Below are 24,808 nucleotides of genomic sequence, written 5' to 3'. Positions count from 1 at the left end.
TCATTCTAAATCAACAGATTCCAAATACTGAACCAGCTAGCCGGTTATATAAAAATCATATAAAGAGTTTAAATACAAAACAAAACAATAACAAAATACTGCTACAAATTTTGAATTCTAGGTCAAGCGATTAAGAATGGGACCCAGGATTCTGTATCTTAAGCTACTGAGGTACTGCTGATACACAGCCAGGTTTGGGGACCCAGTTTAAAGCACTATGTTACTGACTTTTAGAAAATGTAACCACCAACTTATAAGCCTGAAAAGGTATTACAGGAATGACGGCATGAAGGTGTTACCATTTATGCAGAGGTTTGAAAAGATGGCCTGAATTAGGAAAAACATACAAAAGGGATGGGGAAAAGGGCACAGAACGAAAAGCATGAGCAAAGGCTTGGGGACAGAAAACACAGACTATTTTGAGTGTACCAGGCCAGCCAAACCTCAGAGTACCTCCCATACAACTACTCCCTTTCAGAAGAAAATGGATAACCCATGCTCACTGCTGAAGGGATGGTTTCATGTTCGCTTTCCCAAAGTTGATTAGACTAGGTGTATTAGTTTGTTCTCATGCTGCTTTAAGGAATTGCCTGTGACTGGGTAATTTATAAAGGAAAAAGGTTTAATTGACTCACAATTCCGCAGGGTTGGGAAGCCTCAGGAAACTTACAAGCAAGGCAAAAGGGGAAGCAAACATGTCCTCCTTCACGTGGCAACAGGAAGGAAAAGTGCCAAGCAAAAGGGGGGAAAGCCCCCCATAAAACCATCAGATCTCATGAGAACTCACTATCATGAGAAGAGCAAGAACAGCAACAAAACAAAGAAAACCCAGCACTGTCCAAAAGAACTTTCTGCATTGATGGAAATGATCTGTATCTGCAATATCCAATACATTAGCCCCATACCACATGTACCTATTGATCACTTAAAATGTGGCCAGTGCAAGTGAAAAACTGAATTTTGTTTAATTGTACGTGTGTACAAAATGAAATATTTAAAATTTGGAGTTTTTAATTTTTTTAACTACCAGACAATAAAATGGATTTTTAAAGATACAGTTCTAGTAATTTTAACACATAGATTATGTAACCACCACCACCACCACCATCAGGAAATAAGAAAGTTCCATCACTGCAAAAACTCCAGTGGAAGTCATAATCCTCCCTAAACCCTGGAAACACTAACGTGTTCTCTATGACTACAGTTTTTCTTTTTGAGAATGCCATATAAATTCATTATACAACATCTTTAGACTCTTCTTTCACCAAGTTGTTGCATATATCATTAGTTTATTCCTTTTTATTGCTGAGTAGGGTTCCACTGTATGGATTTACCACAGTTCATCCATTTACCAGTTGAAGGGTATCTGGGTTGTTTTCAGTTTTTGGCAAATACGGAAAGAGCTGCTATAAACATTTGTATACAGGGTAGATAAATACCCAGGAGTGGGACTAGGTCATATCATATGGTAGGTATATGTTTAGCCTTATAAGAAATTGCCCAACTTTCTAGAGTGACTGTACCATTTTTCATTCCCAGAAGCAACGCATGGTGGGGTTCCACTTGCTTCACATTCTTGCCAAGAGTTGGCATTGTATTTTTTATTTCAGCCATCCTAATAGGTATGTAAATGCTATTTCATGGTGGTTTTAGTTCGCATTTCCTTGATGACTAATGATGCTCTTAGTCTATTCATGTGCTTACCTGCCATCCTTTGATAAACTGTTTTCCAGTCTTTCATCCATGTTTTAACTGGAATACTTATTTTCTTACTGAGTTATGAGCATTCTTCATATATATATATATATATATATATATATATATATTCTATATATGAGTCCTTCGTCAGATATATGATTTGCAATTTTTTTTTTTTTGAGACGAAGTTTCACTCTTATCGCCCAGGCTAGGGTGCAATGGCGCAATCTTGGCTCATTGCAACCTCTGCCTCTCAGGTTCAAGCGATTCTCCAGCCTCAGCCTCCCAAGTAGCTAAGATTACAAGCAACTGCCACCACAGCCGGCTAATTTTTTTTGTATTTTTAGTAGAGATGAGGTTTCACCATGTTGGTCAGGCTGGTCTCAAACTCCTGACGTCAGGTGATCCACCCGTCTTGGCCTCCCAAAGTGCTGGGATTACAGGCATGAGCCACCGCACCCAGCCAAATGTTTTCTTCCAGTCTGTAACTTATTCTTCATTCTTGTTAACTGTTTTTTGCAGAATTTATGAATTGAATTGTGCTCCCTTCCAAATTCATATGTTGAAGTCCCAACCCCCAGCACTTTAGAACATGACTATATTCAGAGGAAGGGCATTTGAAGAGGTAATTAAGGTTAAATAAGTTACATGAGTTGGCCCTAATCCAACAAGACTGATGTCCCTTTAAGAAAAGGAAGAGATACCAGAGATATACATGCACAGTGAAAAGGCCATGTGAAGATGCACCAAGGAGGAGGCCATCTGCAAGCCAAGGAGAGAAGCTTCAGGAGAAACCAACCCTGCTGGCACCTTAACCTTGGACTTCCAGCCTCCAGAACTATGAGAAAATAAATTTCTACTGTTGAAGCCACCCAGTCTGTGGCATTTTGTTATGGCAGCCCTGCCAAACAAATATACAGAGCAAAAGTTTTTATTTTTCATAAAGTCCAATTTATCAATAGTTTCTTTTATGAATTGTGTTTTTGGTATCACATCCAAGATCTTTTTGCTTAACTCCAGGTCACAAATATTTTCTCCTGTGTTTTCTTCTAAAAGTTTTATGTTTTTACATTTAGTTTCATGATACATTTTGAGATAATTTTTGTGGAAGGTGTACAGTTTAGGTTTAGGTACTTTTTTTGCATGTATATGCCCAACTCTTTCTTATCATTTGTGGAAAAGTCAATTTTCCTTTCATTGAACTGACTTCCACCTTTGTCAAAAATGAATTGGCTATATTTGTGTGGATCTATTTCTGGACCCCATGTTGATCTATATTGATCTAGTGATTGTGTTTTTATCTCTTACCTACACTATACAGTCTTGATTAGTGTAATTTTTGTTGTTGTTGTTTTTTTTTTGAGACGGAGTCTCACTCTGTTGCCCAGGCTGGAGTGCAGTGATACAATCTCAGCTCGCTGCAACCTCTGCCTTCTGGGTTCAAATGATTCTCCTGCCTCAGCCTCTTGAGTAGGTGGGACTGCAGGTCCCACCTACTAGCTACCACGCCTAGCTAATGGCGTGCCACCACGCCTAGCTAATTTTTGTATTTTCAGTACAGATGGAGTTTTGCCATGTTGGCCAGGCTCATCGCCAACTCCTGACCTCAAGTGATCCACCCACCTTGGCCTCCCAAAGTGCTGGGATGACAGGTATGAGCCACCACCACGCCCGGCCGATTACTGTAGTTTTATAGTAAATTTTAAATTTACAATCACAATAATTTTGTGATTCCTCCAACTTTTTCTTTTTCAAAGTTGCTTTGGCAACAAAGGTCCTTTGCCTTTCCATATAAATTTGAGTCAGCTTGTCTGTTTAAAAAAAAAAATCTGCTGTTGGGACTTTTATTTGGAAGTACATTAAATCTATAGATCAGTTTGGAAAGAACTGACATATTTACTATGTGGAGTCTTCCAATCCATGAACACTACTGGCAAGTGTCTCTGTTTATCTAGATTTTGATATCTTTCATCAGCGCTTTGCAGTTATCAGCATACAGATCCTATACGTAATTTCAATTTTGATTTTAAAAGTCACACATGGCTAGTGATAACTGCATTAGACAGCACAACTCTAAAATGTTTGAAACTGGAAATACTGAGAAATAGCACCACCATGCAATGTAACTCACTGTGAAACCATGCTATGTGCCAGTGTCACAGCATGCAGGACTTTGGGCATAAAGTGAAGTTTTGAAGAAATAGAAAAGATGCAATGAAGAGACAATCAATAAAGAGCAAATAACCCAACAGATGGACAGAAAAAATTACAAGACCATGAGAAAAGAGCAGATCTCCAAGCTGCCTTGAGTTCCTGACAACTTTCCAGTTCCATGTATCATGTATCTTTACAATAGCCTCTCTTTTCTTAAGTTAACTTGAATGGCTCTTTGTTTCTTAAAACCAGATAATTAAAGATCTACATTTCTAGGACTACATGGTCCTAATAAAAAAAAAATTTTAAAAACAGATTGAGGCTATCATTAACTTTCAAAAAATGCACTTAGCAGATAATAATTGGATATAGACATGGAAAATAATCTGTGAGTGATAAAAGAGTACAGACAGTTCCAACATATCAGTAATTTGTATTTCAAAGTTTAATTCTGAATTTTGGAATTCAAAAATGGACCTGTTCCATATCAATAACACTTCTAAATGGTAACTGGCAGACCACACTAATAATATGGATAAAACTTAACAATAGCACTGAGTTTGGGAAAGCATAAGAGATCAGGTAACCAATTCCAACTTTGCACTATAGAAGCAATAGCAGCAGCATTTCTAGCCCAAAGGTGCTCAGACCCCAATGTCCGTAAACACCTTCCAAGATTTCACTTTTGGAAATAAGTTAGACTAGATATAAAATATCTTTCCATTACAAATATCTAGAAATAGCAGACAAGATACAACAAACACTCTTTTACATGCACTGAACTCACAAGCAAAGAAATTCACAGGTGGCACAAAGAGATGTAGTATAAACAGCTTTAAAAAATCTGTTAAATGTATTTACTGAATAAAATCAGAGCTGTAAACAAAAGCTCAAGCCATGACCTTAGATTAAACTTGGAATCTAGGGACTTCAGTTTTGATTTTTATTAGATGTGGTGAAAGCTGAAATTGGGACCACTGCATAGCAATGCCCTTGAAGAGTCACACCCCACAGGTAGGTTGGGGAAAAGGGCTCTATCCACAACAGGCAATTTGTTCAAATCAGGCCTTCACTAGAATCGAAATATCTTCCCTGGAAATCGCAAGTCTGTCCCCAGTAGAGCATAGGGTTAAAATTTACACTGATTTTGAGGGCCAGGAGCCTCAAGTCAAGAAATAAATTTAAGTTGTTTCTGGGTTGGTGGTAACACAAGGCACCTGGCAGAGGGAGAAACAAATTATCTGTAGATAAACACATCTTCAACCCATACTCCAGGAAATTACCATATAATATTATTAAGCAGATATGAGCTTAAAACAAAATTATCAAGCATACAAGGAAACAAACCACCAGAGCAGTAAAAACTACGAAAAACCAAATTAAATCCACAGAAGTTAAATTTTAGGAATTAAAAGATACATAACATTACAATCAAGTACGCTTTAAAAGTTTAAAGAAATAAAAGAAGGTATTAAATACATAGGTCAGATTTTTTAAAAGTTAACACTAGAAATAAATAAATACATGGGTCAGAAACAAGAGGCTAACAAAAATGACTTGGCATACAGGATAAAAAGAACAAAATAGAATTTCTAGAAATAAAAAATGAAATTAAAAACCTAACTGGTGTACACAGACATAAAATTAGACAAAATGGCAGATCTGAAGCAGCAAAGAGAGCAAGAGATAGAAAATGAGAGATTAAGAGACACAAAGAATAGAATAAGAAAATATACATCTAATTAAACAAGGAAGGAAGAGAGAACCAATATTTCAAGAGACCATGGCTGAAATTTTTCCAGAATGGGTAAAAGACATAAAACCTCAGATTCAGGAGACACAGTCTCAAGGAGAGCAAATAAACAAGAAATCCACATCTAGACACACTACATTAAACTGCAAAAAAACTAAAGAAAAAGAAGTGATCTTTAAAAGCACTCAGAGAAAAGGAGTCAGATTATCCACAAAAGAACAACAATTAGACTTTTCAGAGAAAAAAGAAAGCCAGAAAGACCGTAGAAAATACAGTGCTAAAAAAAGTTAAGTCAATCTAGAATTATATTCTCAGGTAAAACATTATTCAATAAAATAGGGCAAAATAAAGACACTTTCTAACAAACACCAAGGGTTCACCGCCAAAAGATGTGCAATAACATATTCTTCTAAAGGATGTATTTCAGGATCAAAAAAGACTCAGAAAGAAAGTTTAAAATTCAAGGAGTATCAAATAAACTACCAATCTTGGGTAGAGATAAACATTGATGACTGTAAAAAAACAATAATGTCTACGTAATTTTTAAAAAACTAGAACTCAAATATGGAGCAGAATACCATGGAAATGGGAAGGTGGAAGTACAGTTAAATTGCTCTGAAGACTTTATACAGTTTGCGAAATGGACAGAGTTAGTGAATAATTTGGGGTCTTAGGTTAGGTATGTATATTAAATTATTACGATCAACATCTAAAATAATGAAAGTAGTATATAACAGTGATTGTTAATTGAGGATACTAACCCCATAAAAATGGAAAGGAGGTGTTTGGAAATGTGGAGGGACATTTACATTTTGGGTTGTCTCAATAAATGGGGATGATAATAGTATTTGGTAGGTAGGACCCAATGATTTTTAAAGTCCTGTTGTGCCTTCAGATTGCCACACGATAATCCTGGCCAAAATGCCAGTAGCACCTACACTGAGAAACACTGTATACACCTACCAAAAAATGAAATTTAAACAACTCAGCATGGAAATTAAACAACTCAATACAAACCACTTGTAGATCTGCTTTAAATCACAGAGTCTTGGCTTCCACACCACGCAGACTCTGAATCAGCAGATCTGAGGTGAGCCCCAGGAACCTATGGTTTTAATACCACTCAAGTGACTGATTCAATCAATAGCCTATCAATCACACTTGAGAAACACCATAGTCTAATAAGCGTGAAATGGCAGATGAATGGGGTTTAAGAGACTCCCATTTCAGCAAGAGGCACTGGAGGAAGGGATGCCCAGGGCTGAGAAAAAGTCTAGCAACAGGGAGTAAGTGGTGGCAGAAATTCATGTACAAATATCATTAACTGTCCCCAAATCAGAAACTGGAGATCAGAAGAAAAAGCACTTTTCTAAGATTAACAACATATACGTAGAGCAGTACTTTACATAAAAATTTAAAAAAAAAATACTGGAAATGAAAATACAACAGGATAGTTCAGGAAAACATCAATAAAGTAACTCAATCCACAACCTAAAAATCAATCGCCCTATAAACACGATGGGAAAGTCTGTCTTCAGAAATCCTGCCCATATTCTGACCGACATACATCTCTTGAGTAATGACCTTATTCACCTATTTCTAACATCTGCAATATGACTGCCTGGAGCAGCAGAATAGTACTTCTGAAACGTGTTAAATATATTCTGGAAAAAAAAGAGTTCTTGGTTAAGTATTAGAAATAATACATACTATAGGCCAGGCGCGGTGGCTCAAGCCTGTAATCCCAGCACTTTGGGAGGCCAAGGCGGGCGGATCACGAGGTCAGGAGATCAAGATCATCCTGGCTAACACAGTGAAACCCCGTCTCTACTAAAAAAATACAAAAAAATTAGCTGGGCGTGGTGGCGGGTGCCTGTAGTCTCAGCTACTCGGGAGGCTGAGGCAGGAGAATGGCGTGAACCCAGGCGGCAGAGCTTGCAGTGAGCCGAGATTGTGCCACTGCACTCCGGCCTGGGCGACAGAGCAAGACTCCGTCTCAAAAAAAAAAAAAAAAAAGAAATAATACATACTACACTCTCCTCCTAGAGATCAACTGTGCACACCAGCACATTAAAAGATTCTGAAAGTTCTGTGGCAAAGAAAACCATTTACTTTTGTTTGACTCTTCATCTCCCACCATTATTTGACTAAGGACCCCTAAAAGCTCCCCAATTTATTAGAAAATTTAGGATTTAGAAAAATACATTCACTTAAGTAAACACTGTCTATTCACTACTATATCCTTGGCACCTTGAACAGTGCCTGGAAGACAACATGTGCTCAAAATATGTTTGCTGAATGAGTAATTAAAATCAGTTGTGTGCTGGTAAATGTTTAAAAAAACAGCTTGGGGGAATGAAGGCAGAATGAGCATTGATTTCTAACATTTTCATGGTGTAAACACTCCCACCAAGGCAGATCACAACCTACCAACCTGGCATTTCTGCACATGGAGTTGGGAAGAGATGCTCGTAATCTCGCTGGTACAAAAAGTCTCCTGGACATCACTGATTAAAATGTCAAAATGGGCCAGGCGCGGTGGCTCACATCTGTAATCCTAGCACTTTGGGAGGCCAAGGCAGGCAGATCACGAGGTCAAGAGATGGAGACCATCCTGGCCAACACGGTGAAACTCCGTCTCTACTAAAAATACAAAAATTAGCTGGGCATGGTAGGTAGCGCATGCCTGTAGTCCCAGCTACTCGGGAGGCTGTGGTAGGAGAATCGCTTGAACCCGGGAGGTGGAGGTTGCAGTGAGCCAAGATTGCACCACTCCACTCCAGCCTGGCAACAGAACGACACTCCTACTCAAAAAAAAAAAAAAAAAAAAAAAAAAAAAATTACAGTGAAGCTTATTTAATGCAAATGCAGAATATCACTTCTCTAACCAGTATCCCTGGGGAATGAAGACTAAGTTTTCCAGATAATGGGATAAATGTTAAGTGAAAAATGCATATTTTTTAATTCAAAAAAGAAACATTGTATGTTTACTAAGCGTGTGATACAAAATTTAACATTTTCTGCTAACTCAATATTGCCTATTATATAAATTATCTATAAAGCATCCCAAAGTGACGCTCTTAAATTAGACACATAAAGCTATTTGCCCCTATACTAAATCATGTTTTTAGCCTGGGGCCCAAGGCTGGGCTTCAGTGAGCCCAAGAATTCCTGACACTGAATACAAACTGATATATGTTTTATACTTCTTGCTGAGAAAAATGTTTACAGACTCCATTAGGTGTCACTATGGTCTGAATGGGTCCCTCAAAGCTTATGTGTTGGAAACTGAATCCCCAATGTAACAGTATTGGCAGGTGGGGTGATTGGGTCATGAGGCCAGAGAATGAATTAATGTCATTTCTGAGGAAGTAGGTTGTTTATCTTGAGACTGAGTTGGTTATAAAAGTGAGTTTGGCTCCCTTCTGCTCTCTTGATCTTTCGCCCTTACTCTTCCACTTTCTGCCATGGGATGACACAGTACAAAGACCCTAACTGGATGCCATCGCCATGCTCTTGGACTTTCCAGCCTCCAAAACTGTGAGCCAAATAAATCTTTGATCTTTATAAATTACCCAGTCTCAGGTATTCCATTATAACAGCATAAAGGGGACTAAGCCAGGTGTCCATAAGGTTAAGAACGACTTCTCTAAGTAAATCTGGACTGTTCTGCTTACTTAATTTGAGGCATTTTGGTTTTCTCCTTCTCTCTCATCAGGCTGTTAGTGGTTATTTCTTACTGACTGTGTGTACAGCATCCCTACCTCCAATTTGTTTTGAGTTGGAGAAACTGATTAAGTGAGCTCATTAGAAAATGTTTTCATTAAATTACTGAGGATTTCACCTGTGAATGTAGAGAATAAAACACAAAAATGTACAAACTGGTGGCAAATGTGTAAAATAAACAGAATGTTTACACAGCTGATGGTAGTCCAGATTAAGTATATTATAAAAACACAACATACTCTACCCAATAAAATCTCTTATCTCCTTAGAAGCCTTTTACTTAAGATAATTTCCATCTTACAAGAGAATATACTTTTCAAATGTATCAGTCATAAAACTTAGAACCTATCCATTTCAGAATCCCGTTTTTACCTGTAGTCATTACAATCTATCCATTTTTTTTAAAAAAAGCTATGTATAGCAAACTTCATTTTTTAAAATTTTAATTTTTTAAAATATTTTTTGCGCAGGGCCCATGCTAATCTTCTCTGTATCATTCCAATTTTAGTATATGTGCTCCCAAAGCGAGCAACAAACTTCATTTTTTAAGATCACTTATGTTTAAATCTGGGGTGAATGAACCAATTTCTAGAATTTGTGCCTATTATTTGAGGGCTGGATCTGCACTTGACCTTTGGTATATGCAGGAGACTGGTTCCAGGACCCTTGAGTGTACCAAAATCCACACTAGCTCAAGTCCCATAGCAGCCCCTGCAGAACATGTGTATATGAAAAGTCAGCCATATATATATGGGTTTCACATTACACAAATACTGAGTTTGGTTAAAAAAAATCTGCATATGTGGACATGTGTAGTTCAAGTTCAAGCCTGTGTTGTTCAAGGGTCAGTTGTATATCTTTCATTAAAATCAGTGAAATGAGAAGGACATACATATGCTTTTTCATGACACAAAATTTCAAAGTAAACTAAATTTATTTATAACTAAGCTCCATCAAGGCTTTGAACATTACTCTTACAAAGCACACCTAGCAATATTAGAAACTTTTGTTATGCTTTATAAAAATTTTTTTACCATTACTCCTCTTGCTAAAAATCTGCCTACTACGAGAGAATGGCCAATATGAATACCACTGTTTTCACATTTCTCCTGTTCCCAATACCCTTCAACAACATCTCATTTGCTTCTGTTACTGCTGGACATTTACTTCAATTGCATTATAGTAATCTTGGGAGAAACATAAAGGAGGAGCCAGGGAAAGGCAGAACAACTTCTAAGGACACGTTGCACTACAGCAAGCCTGAAATGAGGACAGCTTGAACTAAGGTCATTTAATGGGAATGGAAAGAAATGGTTAAAAATTCTACTTTATCCCAGGTTTTCTAGATTGTGGTTCTCCAGAACAAAAACTCACAAGAGCCACATTATTTTTTGCTTAGGTAATTATTTCCAAGAATAAATAGCTATGTTTTCTGTTGTGCTTTTAATCCAGAGGTGTCTAGAACAGTCCTCAAAGGAAGGGGTGATAGTGGAGGAGGGCCATTCCTCTCCACAGAGCCGGACCTGAGCTCACTCAGCCAGCCAAGTATCAAAACAGCATATTCACAAATAAGTTATAAAAGAGCTTGGCCAGACGGACAGGAGAAAGAAATGTAAGACCAGATTATGGAGAAACGAAGAGGGCAACTTCAGGGAATAAGATAGGCAGAATGTGGTTATGATGCCAAGGATACGACTAAACAGAAAAAGGCCTGGCAGCAACTAGATCTTTGATAATAACTAGTTTCTATCACCCTTTGTCAGTGCTATATCCTCCTCCCAAAGTTTCTTGAGACTGGCCTGGAAAGGGGCTTTCCTGTGCATCAGAAGGAATTTGAATCCATCAGACTCTAATTATTCTTCCAGAAATAGGAAAATCACAATGTAACTCTTAACATCTGAAACAAAAATGGAACAAAAGAATGATTCCACTATGACAGCAATTATTTTAAGACCAGATAAAATACTAGTTCAGATATACACTGATGAAATTAAACAACCTTCCAGCATTCTAATAACCAGTTTAATTAAAAAAAAGAGATGGATGCCATTGTTTCCACTCAAGAAATAACACCAACACATAATGAAGTACTAATATTGTAATGTGCAATAAACCCACCTGCAAAGGGCTCTGTTGTATAAAAATTACCAAAGAAATTAAGCAACATAGCTTGCTGCTGACAAATCTAAGCAAGTACATAAAAAGTGGATTTTACCAAACAACCTACATGCACGTACACACACACACGCACACACACACACACACACATTTTTTAAATAATGGTTTTATTCAGGCTACACAGCAAGTATTAATAAGCTTTTCCACTATCTGATAATGCTGGCTTTTTAATCTGAAAAAGAAAATGGAATGCTTCTGAAACTCTTCTGTTATACAATAGAGAAATTACATAATTTGACCTCATGAGGCTAAACTATCAGCTCCCTTTCTCACTATTAGGGTTAGCTAATTTGTCTTCCTGCTTACTGCTTTTGTTCTTTTGGGATGAGTGTAATTTCCCAAATATAAGACACTCCTGTTATCCTATTTATCCATTACCATTTACTGTGACATAACAAAACTTTGTTTACTAAAACCTACTATAGCGCTCTACATTTCAATTTTCAATTTTCTCACACTCATTATTCAAAGAATCAGACACTCAAATATGCTACATTATAAAGGGCTCTGGAAAACATCAAATAATTCTTTCCATCTGTTTAGTTAAAAAGAGGGGGAGAAACTGAGATTTCAACTACTCTTCAAAATATTTTGATATGTATGCTTTATTTAAAGCCTGAAAACTTTAGTATACAAAAGACTAGAGCTGTTAAAAAGTTCAGGATGATAGATACAGTGTTCATTACGTAGAATATATGTATACTTAAACATTAAAATATCAGGAAAAGGGGAAGGGAAATACAAGTTTGGTTTTTGGGGTTTTTTGTTTGTCTGTTTGTTTTGAGACAAGATCTCACTCTGTTGCACCAGCTGGAATGTAGTGGCATCATCATAGCTCACTGCAGCCTCTTAACTCCTGGGCTCAAACAATCTTCCTGCCTCGGACTCCAGAGCAGTTGGAACTACAGGCATGCACCACCACACCTGGCTAATTTTTAAATTTTTTAATGTAGAAATGGGGTCTCACGATGTTGCCCAGGCTGGTCTCAAACTCCTGACCTCAAGTGATCCTCCCACCTCGGCCTCACGAAGTGTTGGGATTATAGGTGAGCCACTGCACCCGGCCTACAAGTATTTGCATACCAATAGCTTAATATTCCATAGTCCACTTAGGTAAAATAAGATAAAAGACAATTCAGTTTACATTTCTGAACTTCTACCAATATCTTTTACTCAAGACAATGTGCTTTAACTTCAAGCCCCAACTTTTTAACTTATGAAAGTTTTTCATAAAACACAATTTTAGCAAAAATACTAGCCCAGAAACAGCATCTCTCTTCACCTCTTATAAGAGACCAAAGAGTCATTCTTACTATCTAAGGTAAATACATCTCAATTTAAAAGATCTATTACTTGATCTAAAAGACCATTTGCTTTTGAATCATTTAGTAGTATGTACTGACTATTACTGGACTTAGCTAAGTTGTAACACATACCAATAAATGGTTGGATTTCACATCACCCCTGCCACAATAAATGACAACTTTTCATCAATTTAAAAACTTGAAATTTCAAGTCAAAATAAAGAAATGATTCTTTTTAAACTTGCTGAGGTTCATCATGCTACATATCTAAACCAGTAAAAATGGATAGTGTAATGTCTCTCAACCAAGACTTTGGTACTAAAAAAAAATCCTATATAGTACTCACCAACTCCATAAAATGTGCTTTAAAACAATATTAAGAATTAGTGACTACAAAGATAAGAGAATTCAGTAAGATAGTAACCTATAAAAAGAATATACAAAGATCAATAATCTTCATATATACAACATATTACAATACAAACAACAGCAAAAATAAAGACTTCATTTCCAATAGCAACTAAATAAAATATTTGTATATTTTCACTTAATCACAAATGTGCAAACTTAAAGAAAACTTTAAAAACCTTTAAAGAAATGAAAGTAGAATTGAATGAAGAGAAAGTTATAATCATATTCTTAGAGAGGCTAAACATCATAAAGGTATCAACTCTTCTTAAGGAATTAAAATTCATACAAACCCAATAAAAGTATCAATTTTTTTCCTCCAGGAACTAGAAAGGCTGATTCTAAAGATCTTATTGAAAAATAAACAAGCAGTAATTGCCAGAAAAAACTCTGAAAATGAAGAGCAATGAGAAAACAGCTCTAACAATATAACTTTATATGGCCTCAAGAACTAAAAGTATACGAGTGGCAAATGAATAGACAGACCAGTGGGACAAAATACAAAGTCCGGAAATACACCCATATAAAGAATTCTTAGAAACAGAGGAGATAATCCAATGAAAAAATGGACAAGTATGTGAAAAAGAAAAGAAATACAAATGGCCCTTGAATATATGATAAGCTGAAAACAGAAATGCAAACAAAAAATATACAGTGAGATACTGTTTCTTATCAGATTGGCAAAATCTGATTTAAGTCCAACCACTTGTCAAGCTGTAGGGAAAGGGGGGGCATTCCAAGGACCCTCATATATTGCTGCTGAAATGCAAAATGCAAGATGTATATAAAGGGAATCCAATAATATCAATCAAAATTACAGATGCATGTACCCTTTCACCTAGCAAACACCCTTCTAGGAAACGAAACCATCACGAAACCCACATACATACGAAATACACATGTACAAGCTTAATCACTATGAAATTGCCTGTAATAGCAAAAGACTGAACAAATTCAAGTGCAAAAGGACTGGCTGAATTAACTACAGCATATACCAACAAACGAATACTATATAGTAAAAAAAGAAAAAAAAAGATAAGGAAGGTCTTTATATACTGACTGATATAACGAGAGAGCTCCATGGAATAAAAATAAAGAAACCAGGGTGCAAAGTACTAGTGTGAATTAGCCTTTTGCATAAAGTCTAAAGGAATAAACAGAAATTAACAAAAATTAATAAAAATACAGTTAGTAATACGTAAAATGAACTAAGGAGAAGGGACAGATGGGGATGGGTGGGAAACAAGACTTCTCAGGGGATACTTTTTAAAATAGCACTTTGCATTTTGAAACGTAAACGCATTCTTTATTAAAATTATAAATTAAATTTGAAATAAAAAGATAAGAAATTGGTGGCATGGTTAATATTTGGCCCCCAAAATTTACTAAGCTATGGTGTAAGCCTTCCCCCCTTTGATGGTTTCAGGAATAATTAAAATAATAATAATAATAATAATGATAATAATTGGCCAGGCATGGTGGCTCATGCCTATAATCCCAGCACTTTGGGAGGCTGAGGTGGGTGGATCACTTGAGGTCAAGAGTTCGAGACCAGCCTGGCCAACATGGTGAAACCCTGTCTCTACCAAAAAATACGAAAATTAGCCAGGTGTGGTGGTGCACACCTATAGCTCCAGCTACTCGGGAGGCTGAGGCAGGAGAATCGCTTGAACCCAGGAGGTGGAAGCTGCAGTGAGCTGAGATCATGTCATTGCACTCCAGCCTGAGACAAAGCAAGACTCCGTCTCGTTAAAAAAAAAAAAAAAAAAAAAAGAAGAATTGTGTGAAACACAAACATCACAAATGCAATCACACTTATCAACCTGCTCATACGAAATTTCCAATCTATCAATTAAAACTAAAGAATGTACTATGCTTTGAAAATGTATGTTGTACTATGTAACAAAAAGCCACATTGTTTACCTTGTTCAAGCTATAGTTGTACTTTATATGTCACTAAGAAGCCTGCAAGAAGAGTACCACTTGTGACAGGCAGTAAATACTTCAGATGACACAGACAAGGTTTTTAATAACAGCCAGTTCAGTGCAAGTCAGGCTAGGATTATGCTAAAACTGGTAGGCTTAAGGTAGTGCGCAGCAGCCTTCAATCCAGTTAAAGAATGAAAGCCTCAGAGGAAAGGCCATTTCCAATATACATCACATCTCTTTAACAAAATAAGAACACATAGGAACCATCTCATTTCCATCTGTGAGGTGACCTGGAGTTTTGTTCAAGCCAAGAGGAAGACAAAAGTCTACATGTAGCACCTCAGTCACATAAATGAGTACAGCTGATTTTCAAGTATTTTAGGAACTTAAGTAGTTAAATGCAAGGATTTGAGGCGATATTTTAGCGAAGACTGCCTAGCTACCTAGCAACAGGGTCAGACAAGCCTGGCAATGACTTTTAGAGAATCAGAATCTAAGTCACAGCCATATCACTCAGAGAAATCTGAGTTCTTACATAGAAACTATGCCAAAAAGTTAAGGGCTCCTGTTACAAGGATACATTTTAGTGTTTATTACAAGAGACTGCTGTAAGTAGGATCTTTGTTCTCATATCTAACTAAGATCTAGCCAGGTACATAATATTTATATGGGGGAGGGTTTAATGTGGTTTAAAAAGAGGATATTTTATATTTCTGGAAACATTTAAAGGCATGCTCACAAAAAGAAAAACAAGCTGGTAAGTTTATAAGACAATTTCCCCAGACTTCAGTAAGCTCGGACCCATATAACCAACTAGACAATGCTACCAACATCCATGTACCTCAAATTAATCCCCCCAAAAACCCTGCTATACCTTAGGTGTAGTGACACCACCCAACATCTTGCAACTGCCCAAGGGAGAACGCTATAACCCAACACCTTAACCCTCCCCATCCCTCCATTCACAGAATTATAAATGTCTATTGTATGTTTTTAACTTCTCTGTTTCTATTACAGAGTTCAGGCCACCATAATCTCTTCTCTGGAATACTACAGTCTCCAGTCTTGACTCTACCATCCATGAATCGAAGCTTTCACATTTATTAGCATAAGTTGCTCATAATATTTTAAAGTACTGCTAAATTAGTAGGTATGCTCTTTATATTTGCAAAAATAATTAACAAATAATATTTATGCCTTCTCTTTTATTTCTTGGGTGTTCTTACCAGGTTTTTCTTTTTTACGTATCTTTTCAAATGTTGAGCTTAGGTTTTATTGATCCCCCCTCTCTTTCTTCCCCTTCATTTAGTTCCTGTTCCTCCTTATTATTTACATTTCCAGTGCCTATGAGTTTACTCTGCTCTTTTTTTAATTCCTTGGTGTTCATATCTAATCATTTTATTTTTTATTTTTTAATAAGTGAATTTATTATTATAAATTATGACTGGAAGTCCTGCTTTATATCTATAGCTTTAATCGTTTTTCATCAAAATAGATATTGTATAATTTTCACTGTAATTTCCTCTTTAACTAATGAGTAATACAGTAATTTTCAGCTTCCAAAAGAAAGGTATCTGGCCAAAATACAGTAGCAGAAAGCAGCTATACCCTTTCACCTAAAAAAAAAAGCTTTAAAAATGAACAAAACATATAACACTTAGCCTTTAGACATGAAATATCGGTTAGCACACTACAGTGATTGCTTAAAAAAGAAAAATAAAATCCTACAGAGTTTTACAGTTGTCCCAGCTTATATTCTAGAGACAGTTTCCAGGCCTCAGTGCAGGGCAAGGGAACCCAGATGGAGCGTGATGGTCACCCTAAGTTGAGATGATGAAGCTAAGAATACAGGAAAATGAAGAAAGCTAGAATTCGTAGGACAGAGTACCAAAACAGAGACAACTATACAGACAGGAAGGGGAGCAGGGTGTCCCATCTTCATCTCAAAATTTCAGCTCAATACCAATCCCCATATCCTTGTGAGGAAACACACAAGGCCTAGAGCAGAGCCACCAGAAAGGAAGAGAGAACAATTACCAAAGATTTCTAAGGGTTGGGAATAGTTCATGCTCTCATTGGCCAGACTGGAAAACTTCATAATTTAAGAGACACCAGGTAGAATACTCAGAAGAATACTGTCTTAGTATTGGGGAAAATTAGCTGTAGGCTACCAGCTGCTCTGTTCCCACCTAACTGAGCTTCGAAATAATACCTGCAAGGCCAGGCGCTGTGGCTCATGCCTGTAATCCTAGCACTTTGGGAGGCCAAGGCAAGTGGAGCGCTTGAGCTGAGGAGTTTGAGACCAGCCTGGGTGACACGGCGAAACCCATCTCTACAAGAAAATACAAAAAAAAAGCCAGGCATGGTGGCCCATGCCTGTAGTCTCAGCTGCTTGGGGAGCTTAGGTGGGCATTTCGCTTGAGCAGGAGAGTTTGAGGCTACAGTGAGCCAAGATGGCAATACTGCACTCCGGCCTGGGTGACAGGAGCGTGACCGTGTCTCAGAAAAAACAAATAAAGAATCTATTTCTGAAGTAATTTCACTGCACCACAGAAAAAAGCCCTAGAATACTAACAGGAATACAAAAATATCCAGGGCACAAAGTAAAATTCACAATGTCTGAAATACAATAGAAATTACTAATCATGTAAAAAAGTAAGAAAATACAACCTATAAGGTAAGAAGAAAAATCAATAAAACAGATTAAAAAAACAGAATTAGTAGACAGAAACATTAAACTAGCTATGATAACTACATTACATATGTGCAAGAAGTGAAGACTAAGCCAGTTAAATGGAAACACGGACTACGAAAAAAACCCAAATCATATTAATACATGAAAACTAAAATAACTGAGATTAAACTATAATGGATAGAATAACAGCAGTTCAGACACCAGAAAAGATTAGTGAACTTGAAGAAAACGGTAATAGAAACTACAGTCTTTTCTCTGTCTGGAAAAAATGAACAGAGAACATCAGTTAGTTGTGGGATAACTTCAAGTAGACTAAGAAACAGGTAAAGAGCAAAATTTTTTTGATTAATTGCCAAATTTTTTCCAATTTTGAAGAAAACCATAAACCTACACCTCCAACAACCTTAATGAACTCCCAGCAAGAGAAATGAGCAGAAAGCTACATTAAGACATATCATAATCAAATTGCTTATAAAGAGAAATATATCAAAATTTGTGATACACAGCTAAAACAGTACTTAAAAGAAACACAGCAACAAATGCTCGTATAAGGAAAAAAACAAAGGAAACAGGAAATCAGTGACTTCAGTTTCCTCCTTAAGAAACTAAAGTAAAGCAAATGGCCAATGAACCTCAAGTAAGCAGAAGAAAGAAAATAAGATCAGAGTGTACCTCAATTAAATAGAAAAGAAAAACAATACAGAAAAATCCATTAAACCAAAAATTGGGTCTTTGAGAAAAATCAATAAAATTAAGGCTCTGTTACCTCTAAGAAGATAAACTTCTAGCCAAACCAATCAGAAAAAAAGACAGGCCAAAAAGAAAAAAGAAAGAAAAAAAAAAGGGAGAAGACACAAATTTACCAATGTTGGGAAGTAGAGACATGACATCACTACAGATTGTACACATATTAAAAGGATAATGAGAAAATATTATAAATAATTTTATGCCATTAAATTTCAACTTGGATGAAATGAATACATTCTTTGAAAGACACAAACTACCAAATCTCATTAACGAAATAAACTAAATAGCCCTATATTTCTAAAAGAAACTCAATCTATAGTTTAAAATGCCCAATAATAAAGCCTCCAAACCCAGATGGCTTTGCTGATAAATTCCACCAAACACAGAAGGAAGAAAATATTTTACACAAACTCTTTCAGAAAAATGAAAAGAATACTTCTCAAGATAGGGGCAGAGCAAGAGGGCCGAACAGGACTCCACCCACTGACACCCAGCAGGAACACCAAATTTAGCAACTATCCACACACAAAAAAGCACCTTTATAAGAACCAAAACTCAAGGTGTGCACTCAAAGTACCTGGTTTTAACTTCATATCACTGAAAGAGGCACTGAAGATGTCTGAAAGAGGCACTGAAGATATCACTGAAAGAGGCACTGAAGGAAAGGCAATCTTGAATTGCCAACGTCTCCTATCCACCCACAGTGGCAGTGTGGCGCAGAGAATGTGTGTGCTTGAGGGATGGAAAGCACAGTGATTGTGAGACTTTGCACTGAACTCAGCTGACACCCGCCCATGGAGAGAGTATTTAGATCAGCCCTAGCCAGAAGGGAAGTGCCTGTCCCAACAGTCAGAACTTGAGTTCTGGCAAGCCTCCCCACCATGGGCTGAAGTACTCTGCAGCCCTCAATAAACCTGAAAGGCAGTCTAGGCCACAAGGACTGCAACTCTTAGGCAAGTCGTAGGGCTGAGTGGGGCTTGGAGCCAGTGGACTTGGGGGGCATGCAAGCTATTATGACACCAGCCAGGGCAGCTAAGGGAATGCTTGTGCCACCCCTCCCCTAACCCCAGCTAGTGACTCCAAAAAAGATCCCTGTCTTCTGCTTGAGGAGAGAAGGAAGAGTGAAGAGGACTCTAACCTGCATCTTGGATACCAGCTCAGCCACACTAGGATAGAAGACCAGTTAGGATCGTGAAGCACCCATTCCAGGCCCTAGCTCCCAGATAATATTCTAGACACACCCTGGGCCAGAAGGGAACCAGCTGCCTTGAAGGGAAGAACCCAGTTCAGGCAGGATCCAGTATCTGCTGACTAAAGAGCCCTTGGGCCCTGAATAACCAGCAGCAAAACCCAGGTAGTATGCTGTGAGTCCTGGGTGAGACTCTGACATGTGCTGGCTTCAAGTGAAAACCAGCACATGCCCAGTTGTGGTAGCTACAGTGAAAGACTCCTGCTTGAGAAAAGCAGAGAGAAGAGTAAAGGGGACTTGGTCTTTCACCTTAGGTACCAGCTCAGCCACAGTGGGGTAGAGCACCAAGTGGACTCTTGGAGTCCCTGATTCTAGGCCTTGGCTCTTGGACAGCATTTCTGGACCTGCACTGGGGCAGAAAGGAGCCCGCTGTCCTGAGTGGTGAGTCCTAGGTCTGGCAGCACTCACCACAAGCTGACTGAAGAACCCTCAGGTCTTAAGTGAACATCAGTGGTAGCCTGACAGTACTCCCCATGGGCCTGTAGTGGTGGTGGCCAATGCATGAGGCTCCTCTGCCTGTGGAAAGGGGAGGAAGGAGTGGGAAACACCACGTTTCATGGTTTGAGTACCAGCTCAGCCACAGTAGAATAAAACACCAGGAAGATTTCTGAGGTTTCTTTTTTTTCTTTCTTTCTTTCTTTTTTTTTTTTTTTTTGAGGTGGAGTTTTGCTCTTTTTGCCCAGGCTGGAGTGCAACGGCACAATCTCGGCTGACCACAACCTCTGCCTTCCAGGTTCAAGCGATTCTCCTGCCTCAGCTTCCTGAGTAGCTGGGATTATAGGCTTGCACGACCACACCTGGCTAATTTTATACTTTTAGCAGAGACGGGGTTTCTCCATGTTGGTCAGGCTGGTCTCAAACTCCCAACCTCAGGTGATCCGCCCGCCTTGGCCTCCCAAAGTGCTGGGATTACAGGCGTGAGCCACCACACCCAGCCGATTTCTGAGGTTTCTAACTCCAGTCCCTGGCTCCCAGATGGCATCTCTGGACCCACCTGGGGTCTAGAGGAACTCCTCAACCTGAAGGGAAGGACACAAGCCTGGTTGGCTTCACCATCTGCTGATTATAGATACCTAGGGTCTTGAGCAAACATAGGCAGTAACCAGGTAGGGGTCACAGCGGGCCTTGGGCAAGACCCAGTGCTGTGCTGGCTTCTGGTCTGACCCAGCACAGTCCCAGTACTGGTGGCCACAGAGGACCTTGTGTCACCCCTCCCCCAGCTCCAGGCAGCTCAGAACAGAGAGAGAAATGACGTTTCTTTAGGAAAAAGTAAAGGAAGAGAATAAGAGACTGCCTATAATACAGGGAATTCTTTTGGATCTTATTGAAGACCACCAAGGACGTACCTCTACAAGTCTACAAGAACTACAGTGTTACCAGGCTTAGGTTGTCCTTTACTGCAGGTATGGCTTAGATTACAAAATCCAAGTCCTTTTGAATATCTACAAGGTCTTCCCAAGAAAGACAAATACAAACAAGCCCAGACTAGAAAGACTACAAGAAATACCTAACTCTTCAATGCCCAGACATGAACAAACATCCATAAGCATCAAGACCATCCAAGAAAACATGACCTCATCAAACAAACTAAATAAGACACCAAGGCTGGGCACGATGCTCACACCAGTAATCCCAACACTTTGGGAGGCTGAGGCAGGCAGACTACTTGAGTCCAGGAATTCAAGACCAGCTTGGGCAACGTGTTGAAATGCCGTGTCTACAAAAAATACAAACATTAGCCAGCTGCAGTGGTGTGCACCTGTGGTCCCATCTACGTGGGAGGCTGAGGTGGGAGGATCATCTACCTAAGCCTAGGAGGTAGAGGTTGCAGTGAGCTGAGATCATGCCACTGCACTCCAGCCTGGGTGACAGAGTGAGACCCTATCTCAAAAAATAAAACAAAATAAAAAAGACACCAGGGGCCAATCCTGGAGAAACCAAGATATGTGATCTTTTAGAAAGAGAATTCAAAATAGCTGTGTTGAGGAAACTAAAAAAAATTGAAGATAACTCAGAGAAGGAATTCAGAATCCTATCAGATAAATTTAACAAAGACAATGAAATAATTAAATAGAATCAAGCAGAAATTCTGCAGTTGAAAAATGCAACAGACATACTGAAGAGCACATCGGAGTCTCTTAATAGCAAAACTGATCAAGCAGAAGAAAGAATGAGTTAGCTTGAAGACACGCTATTTGAAAACAGAGGAGACAAAAAAAGAATTAAAAAAACAAGCACATCTGCAAGATCTAGAAAAAAGCCTCAAAAGGGCAAATCCAAGACTTATTGGCCTTAAAGAGGAGGTGAGAAAGAGACAGGGGTAGAAAGTGTATTCAAAGGGATAATCAGAGAACTTCCTAAACCTAGAGAAAGATATTAATATCTAAGTACAAGAAGGTTATAAAACACCAGCAGATTTAACCCAAAGAAGACTACCTCAAGACATTGAATACTCCAAAATCCCAAAGGTCAAGGATAAAGAAAGGACTCTTTAAGCAGCGAGAGAAAGGAAAATATACACTGGAGATCTAATACATCTGACAGCAGACTTTTCAGTGGGAGCCTTACAGGCCAGGATAAAGGGGAAAGGCATAAAGTGAGGAAGGAAAAAAAACTTTTGCCCTAGAATAGTATATTCAGCAAAAATATCCCTCAGACATGAAGTAGAAATCAAGACCTTCCCAGACAAACAAAAACTGACAGATTTCATTAACACCAGACCTGTCCTACAAGAAATGCTAAAGGGAGTACTTCAATCAGAAAAAAAAAGGATGCTAATCAGCAACAAGAAATTATCTGAAGGTATAAAACTCACTGGTAACAGTACACAGAAAAACAGAATATTACAACACTGTAATTGCGGTATGTAAACTACTCTTAAGTAGAAAAACTAAAAGAAAAGAATACTTCTCAATTGAGGCTAGCATTATTCTGATAACAAGACACAGATGTTACAAGAAAACTGCAGACAAATATACCTCGTGAACATAAAAAGTTCTTAAAATTTTAGCAAATCAAATACAATGTTAGAAGGGATAATACATCATGATCAAGTGGTATTTATCCTAAGAATACAAGGTTTAGTATTAGAAAAATCAATCAGTATAATTCACTATATTAACAGACCAAAAATGAACAAAAATTGGTCATCTCCACAGAATAAAAAAGTAAATAAAATCTAAAATCTGTTCCTGATACAAACTCAGCAAACAGGAAATAAAGAGAACTGTGCCAATGTGGCAAATAGCATATACAAAAGACCTAAAGCTAACATCAAAGGAAATGGTGAAAGCCTAAATAGTATCTTCCTAAGAGCAGGAACAAGGGAAGAATGTCTGCTCTCACCACTTCTATTAACAACTTAAAGGGGGGGAAAAAAAAAAAAAGGATTTAAAGTTGAAGAATGCCAGTTGGAGAATGGTTTGATAATCTGAAAAAGTGGTTTGGATTAAAAACGTCAAGAAAACAGAAGAAGCAGCTACTGCCAATCAAGAGGCAGCAGAGTAGCTCCCAGACACCATTAACAAAATCATTCAGGAGAAAGGTTATCTGCCTAAACAGGTTTGTTTGTTTTTGTTTGTTTTGTTTTGTTTTTTATAGAGCGAGAGACAGGATCTCACTCTATTGCCCAGGCTGAAGTGCTGTGGCATGACCTTGGATCACTGCAGCCTCAACCTCCTGGGCTAAAGTGATCCTCTCATCTCAGCCTCCTGAGATGGAAACTGAGACCACAGGTGCATGCCACCACATACAGCTAATGCTCTTATTTTTTATAGACATGGGGTCTCACTATGTTGCCCAGGCTGGTCTCAAATTCCTGGGCTCACGTGACCCTCCCATCTCGGCCTCCCAAAGTGCTGGGAGTGCAGGTGTAGGCCACTGTGTCTAGCACTGAACAGGTTTTTTAATGCAGATGAAAGTGCCCTATTTTGGGAAAAAAATGCCACAAGACATTAGTAAAGAACAGAAGTAAGCACAGGATTTATGGCAGGAAAGGATAGGCTAACTCCATCCACTGTTTTGTGCAGATGCAGTCAAGTTTATGATCAAGACTGCTCTTATCTACAAAGCTTTTAACCCTTGAGCCTTAAAGGGAAAAAATAAACACCAGCTGCCAGTCTTTTGGTTGTACAAAACAAAAACAAAAAGCAAAAAATAAAAAAAACCCATCTAGATAACAAAACCCTTTTTCTGGATTGGTTCCTTCCATGCTTTGTCTGTGAAGTCAGGAAGTACCTTCTCAGTAAGGAACTGCCTTTTAAAGTTCCTTTGATATTAGACAATGCCCCTGGCCACCCAGATCCCAGGAGTTCAACACTGAAGATGTCAAAATAGTCTACTTGACCCAAGCACAATATCTCTAATTCAGCATCTAGATCAGGGGGTCATAAGGACCTTTAAGGGTCATTACACACGATACTCTAGGGAAGGGACTGTCAATTCAATGGAAGAGAACACCAATAGAGAGAACGTCATGAATGTCTGGAAGAATTTCATCATTGAAGATATATTGCTGTTACAGAAAAAACCTTTAAAGCCATCAAGCCTGAAACAAAAAATTCCTGCTGGAGAAAACTATGCCCAGATGTTGCACATGACTTCACAGGATTTATGAGAGTCAGTCAAGGAAATCATGAAAGAGATTGTAGATATGGCAAAAAAAAAAAAAAAAAAAAAGGTGGTGGGGGGTTGGGTGGGTGAAGGGTTTCAAGATATGGATCGTACAGAAATTTAAGAGCTAACAGATACCACACCAGAAGAATTAACAGAAGCAACTTGATGGAGATGAGTGCTTCCAAAGCAGTGACAGACAATCAGGAAGAAGACAAAGAAGCAGCAGTGCCAGAAAGCAAAGTAACATCAGGCAATCTGGCAAATGGGTTTGATTCTCCAAGACTGCTTTGACTTCTTTTATGACAGGGATCCTCCCATGATACAGGCACTGAAACTAACAGTGGGAGGATTGG

General features: G+C 38.2%; 1 protein-coding gene and 1 pseudogene across 4 annotated transcripts in view; both read right to left on the bottom strand.

Annotated features, from left to right (window-relative positions):
* MAP4K3 (mitogen-activated protein kinase kinase kinase kinase 3) overlaps positions 1–24,808 on the bottom strand; it is a 186,659-nt gene that overhangs the window by 133,383 nt on the left and 28,468 nt on the right. The gene's annotated exons all lie outside the window — the stretch shown is intronic.
* LOC115933595 (uncharacterized) lies at positions 9,767–9,863 on the bottom strand (annotated as a pseudogene).

Source organism: Gorilla gorilla, chromosome 12, assembly GCF_029281585.2.
Source record: "Gorilla gorilla gorilla isolate KB3781 chromosome 12, NHGRI_mGorGor1-v2.1_pri, whole genome shotgun sequence".
NCBI lineage: Eukaryota > Metazoa > Chordata > Mammalia > Primates > Hominidae > Gorilla > Gorilla gorilla.
The sequence above is the reverse complement of the archived record's forward strand: the minus strand, read 5'-3'. Positions and strand labels throughout refer to the sequence as shown.